Genomic DNA, 6,000 nt, shown 5'->3' on the forward strand with positions numbered 1-6,000 from the left:
GTACTCATGGGACAGTACTGTGCTGGGCCGGGGGACCCGGATGAATCGGACACAGACCCTTTGGGGTCACACTGTCTCCTGGGGAGTACATGGATGTAAACAGAGAACTGTGTTGGAACGCAGAAAGAAGGAAGGCACACTGACCTCACGTTTGTTGGGTACCTACTGTATCAGTTTCCTAGGGCTACTATAAAATGGACCCAAATTAGGTGGCTTAAACAACAGAAATTGGTCGTTTCCAGCAGTGGCGGCTGGAAGTCTGAAATCAAGGTGTCAGCCAGGTGAGCTTCCTCTGAAGGCTGGGCGAGAATTCTTCCCTGCCTCTCCCAGCTTCCGCCATTTGCCAGCTCCATGGCTTATAGATACATCACTCCAAACTCTGCTTTCGTTGTCACATGGCCATCTTTTCCATTTCTCTCTTTTTCTCATAAGGTCACCAGTCTTACTGGATGAGGGCCCACCCTACTTCAGTATGACGTCATCTTAACTAGTTCCAGCTGCAAAAACCCTATTTCCAAATATGGTCACTGAGGTACTGAGGGTTAGGGCTTCCACGTCCCTTTTTTGGAGGGATGGAGTTCAACCCGTAACACCTGTCATGTTCTTGGCCTTGCCTGTTACACACGCTATTTCATTTAACCCTCCAAGGAAGGGAGGGACTATTATCTCTGTCTTACTGGTGGGGAAACTAAGGCTCAGAGAATGGAAGTGATTTTCACAAGTTCACAGTTCATCTGGTACGTGCTAGGACCAGGAATCAAACCAGGTCGCTGTCAACCCCAAATCTAGTTTTCTTCCCTTCCATCGTTCCATCCATTCACTCAGCAAAACTTTTCTGAGCACAATCGGACAGGCACTGTCTGGACGGCTGGTAGGTATTGGTAAATAAAACAAGCGTGGCTCCGTGGAACCTACAACCTAAGGATGGAGACTGACTATAAAAATGTGAATGTATCATTACTAACTGTGATAAATGCCACAAGAAGAAACAAATAAGGGGAATCTGCTTAGCTATAGGGTCAGCAAAAGGCTTCTCTGAGGAAATGATATTCAGATTGAGTCTTGAAGAATGAGGGCTCAGGTCTTCATGGTCAGGAAGGGAAAGCAGGCTGAGGAGAGCGTTTGGGCAGAGGAGTAGCACGTACAAAGGTCTTGCAGCAGGAAAGGTCACAGTGCACTGAGAAACCGAAAGCAGTTTTGGCGTGGCCAGAGAATTCAGATGTCATTGGAAAGGTGGTGGTGGTGGCGCTGGTGGGGAGTGTACAGAGTGCAGATCAAGCCAGGCCTTGTAGGCGATGGCAAAGAGTTTGTCATTTATTCATAGTGCCGATGGGACATGTGACTCTGTGGCCAGTGTGCTGTGGAATCATTCATTCACCTCGTCAACACGTTTGGATTGAGCACATGAGATGAGTTCTTGGCTCTGGACGTCTTTGCAGTCTCAGGGCACTTGGGTGCCAGGTCAGTTCAGAAGTGCCCACGGGAAGTTCAGAAGTTAGCCCCTGACCATCTGAGGACTCGCTTACTGGGTAACCCTAGGTGAGTTATGCCCTCTCTTGGGCCTCCTGCCTCCTCCCTTGCAAAGTCATCGGTCTGTGTGCACTTTCAGAATTTCTGAAGGAGAGAGAAAGAGGAAGATCCTTTTGGTGGCGCTCTGCCCTTGACTTCTAACTACCGTGTTTCCCCCAAAATAAGACTGGATCTTATATTAACTTTTTTTTTTTTAATTTTTTTTTTTTATTAAATTTATTGGGGTGACAATTGTTAGTAAAATTACATAGATTTCAGATGTACAATTCTGTATTACATCATCTATAAATCCCATTGTGTGTTCATCACCCAGAGTCAGTTCTTCCATCACCATATATTCGATCCCCCTTACCCTCATCTCCCACCCCCCACCCCCTGCCACCCCTTATATTAACTTTTGCTCCAAAAGACGCATTAGGGCTTATGTTCAGGGGATGTCATCCTGAAAAATCATGCTAGGGCTTATTTTCCGGTTAGGTCTTATTTTCGGGGAAACACTGTATATATAACTCAGATTGAAGTGAAGTTGCAAGTTTATGCAGTGTCAAGAGCCAGACTTTGGCTGAAGTTGTCTGATGTTGGGTGGTCACTGAACCTCAGTTCCTCATCCGTAAAAGGGGGTTGATAATAAACACCTTGCACAAAGAATGAGCACAGAACTCTTGCTGCACTTGGAATTGCCCTCCAGGAAGGTGATACATATTTGCTCGATTAGCAGTGGTTCTTTACTGAGCACCTACTACGTATGAGCAGGTAGTGTGCTAAGAACTTTCGCCTATATTGTGTGATTTCAACCTCCCTCACCTCCCCCACGCATCCCCGTTTTACAGGTGAAGTGACTTGCCCAAGGTCACCAGGCTCAGCATCAGGACCCAGGTCATCCTCACCCCTTCTAGGGCTCTTTCCGCTTTAAACAGCCATAGGTGTCCTGAAATGGGATGGACCTTCTCAGGAGTGGTGAGCAGCTGGTACGTGGAGGATCTGTGCATGGTCTGATCACAGCTGAGAGCCTGTAGGAGCTGTTGAAGCACTTGTTATGGTCTGGGCAGGATGATCTCCAAAGATCCATCCAACCCTGCAAGTTTGGGTCCATAGGATTGAGAGGTGGCTAAATCAGGCATCTATTAAGCCACATCCTGGGGAGGAGGTCTCCAGGGTGGTGATAACAGTTGGAGTCCGGAGGCCGGGCTGCCAATCAGAGGCCTGGAAATTCCCGACAACAGATAAGCCTCTGTTGAGTCTCCTGGCTGTGCCAGGCCACTGTGGGTGCCCAATAAAAAGGGTGACTGGTACATGCCTTTGTCACCTCCTACACGTGCAAATGCATACTGACCCTGCACCACCTCAGGCCAACAGAAGTTAAGTTTACAGTAATCCCTGGGCTCAGAGGACTGATTCCTCTACTCGTCAGCAGCACAGCCTTGGCCAAAGTCCCTGGCCCTCTCTGAGCCTTAGCTTTCTTATCTGTAAAATAGGTGTGAGGATCATAGTATCCACCTCCTAGGTTGTTGCAAGTTTGGAGGGAGACAGATAATCTATGTGAAATGCTTGCTCATTGTCTGGCACAGAAACTGAACCATAAGGAGACAATGCTTCCTGGGGCTTGCAGGCGACTTTGTTCTGCTGTAAGACACTTGGCCTGGAGAGAGGAAGCCAGTGGCTTCTGTGGGAAATATGTTCAAAACAGCGCTGAGATAGTTAAAGAGGAAGGAGGGCGGCAGTTGCTGGGTGCTGTGCTTGTAACTTCCCCGCCTGTTTTCCCAACAAATCTCCAGTAATGTGTAAGTTTGACAAAGGTTTTGGAACCGAATTGGGGGCACGTAAAACGGGCTTCTGCCCCCTCTGTCTAGTCTCATCTCAGCGGCCAGAGTGGTCTGATGACTGACTACGTGAACTCATGTCACCCTCCTCCCCCAAACTCTCCAGCTATTTCCCAGTTCACACAGAGTGAAGGTCAGAGTCTTTTACCAGAAGGCCCTCCCACCAGACTCCTTCTGACCTGCTCTCACATCCCCCCACGCCCCATACAGTAGCCACATTGGCCTTTTGCTGTTCCCCAAATCTGTTCAGTCAGCCTCAGGGCCTTTGTACTTGCTGTTCTCTCCACCTGTAATGCTCTTCTCCCACATGCCTGCATGGTTACTTCCTCACTGTGTTCAAGCTTGGGTCGGAAGTTACATGTATGAGTTTCCTATGGCTGCTGTAACAAATAGCACAAACTGGGTAGCTTCCAACAACATAAATTTATTCTTTCACAGTTCAGGAGGCCAGAAATCAAGGTGTCCTCAGGACCATCCTCCCTCCAAAGGTGCTAAGGGAGAATCCTTTGCCTCTTCTACCTTCTGGTGGTTCCAGACATTCCTTGGCTTGTGGCCACATCACTCCAGTGGTCACATTGGGCCTTCACATGACCTTCTCTGTGTGTCTCTGTCTCTTTTTCTGCCTCTTATAAGGACACTTGTCATTAGGTTTAGGGCCCATCTGGATAATCCAGGATGATTTCATCTCGGGATCCTTGACTTGATTACATCTGCAAAGACCCTTTTTTCAAATACGGTCATATTCTCAGGTTCTGGGTGGACATATCTTTTGGGGGCCACCATTCAACCCACTACATTATGTTCCTAAAAATCTTCCATGGTCATAAAATAGCATAATGTCTCACTCCGCCTCCTGTGTAACCTGGTTTTTTTCTTTATAGCTCTAGTCATTACACGCTTCCTTGTGTAGTTATTTGTCTGTGGCCCTTCTCCCTGCTCTAATTGTAAGTTCCAAGGGGGCAGGCGTGGCTGTGTCTACTTTGAGTACTGCTGCACCCCGATCCCCTAGGACAGGGCCTCACACACAGCAGGTGCTCAAAGTAAATATTTGTTAAATGAATGCAGATCAGCGGATGCCACAGATTTACAGCCCCATTTGGGTCATTCCTAAAAGACAGAGTTGTCACTAATGGCGCCCGATGCTCTGCTGTTTACAGGGAAAATGGATATAATTGATACTTATTAAAGTGGATATTATATTTATGTTTATGTGCCACAATTAGGTCACAATCTGATGACAGTGCTTAAGTATCCTTAGCAGGAAGCTGGCATCTTCCAGAAAGAAGTGACTTTAAGTGAGAAAAATGCATCAGGTAAAGCTCATGGAACAGAGCCTGCATCAGACACAGCAAAGTATCAGTCAAGGGAGGTGGTTTGCTTCTTAGAGGTTCTGTTTCCTACCTGGAAAAGTAGGGCTGGGTGCCCGATGTCCAAGGCCCCTTCAGCTCAGGCTGGAAGACCTGGGTGGCAATGCCAACCACAGCTAGGGTAAGTGGAGGAGAGTAAGGGGATCGTGATTAAAGTTTGGGTTCTTAGTTTGGCACCCCCAGAAGCAGACACTGGGGCAAGGGTTCAGTGCAAATGGTTTATTTCGGAGGTGAGGTCAGCAGAATAATGACCCCTAAAGATGTCCACTTCCTACCCCCAGAACCTGTGAATGGGTTACATGGCAAAAGGAACTTGCACAGGTGTGAATAAGGTTATGGACCTTGAGATGGGGAGACTATCCTTGATTATCTGGCCAATAATCTAATCACACAAGTCCTTAAAAGTAGAAAAGGAGGGCAGAAGAGTGGATCAGAGAGACGATGTCAGAAGGACTTGACCTGTTTGGCTTTGAAGATGGAAGAAGATTGGGGAGAGCCCAGACCTCAAGAAGCTAGAAAAGGCAAGGCTATGCACGAGTCGTCTCACCAAGAGCCTCCAGAAAGGAACACAGCCCTGCCCTCACCTCGACTTAGCCTGGAGACAGCCATGTGTCAGACTTCTGACCTCCAGACCTGTAGGAGAATAGATGTGTGTTGTTTAAGCTGCTACATTTCAGGTCATTTGTTACAGCAGCGACAGGAAACTAACACAGCAAGTGACTCTAGGAAACACTGACAGTGGGTGGTCGGCAGTACAGCTGCAGCAGCGTCAAACCAGTGACGGAGGCAGGGAACCCCAGAAGTCAGTCCGCACGCCCCAGAGTCACCCCACCAAAGGAGGTGGGAGGGGCTTTCATTGTGAGAGCCAGAGCAAGCCCTCAGGAAGACGTGCGGGTGTCGGAAACTGGAAGTCAGGTAAAAGGTCTTAACAGCAGGAGCACGCGGGGACCAGATGGTGGTCGGGCCTTGGTGTGACTGTCTCAGGAATCCAGAGTCTCTCTAAGATGCCCATCTGATATGTGACCCCCTGCTCCCCAACCTCTCTTGGCTCTCCATTGCCTGGTCCAGTCCTGCCTCCCCCGCAATGGAGCCTGCCTGCTTCCCCAGCCGGACCCTGCATCCTGTCCCACCCTCTAGATGTACCCAGCCACTTGTACTTCTTGATGGCCCATATTTGTCACACGTTTCTGCCTTTGCAGATGCTGTTCCCATTGGCTGGAACAGCCCGCTTTTGCCTCCCACCCCCATCTCTTCTTAACTATTGTGTTCTCCCATGTGACCTC

The sequence above is a fragment of the Rhinolophus sinicus genome, linkage group LG02 (assembly GCF_036562045.2).
Source record: "Rhinolophus sinicus isolate RSC01 linkage group LG02, ASM3656204v1, whole genome shotgun sequence".
In the NCBI taxonomy this organism is placed as follows: domain Eukaryota; kingdom Metazoa; phylum Chordata; class Mammalia; order Chiroptera; family Rhinolophidae; genus Rhinolophus; species Rhinolophus sinicus.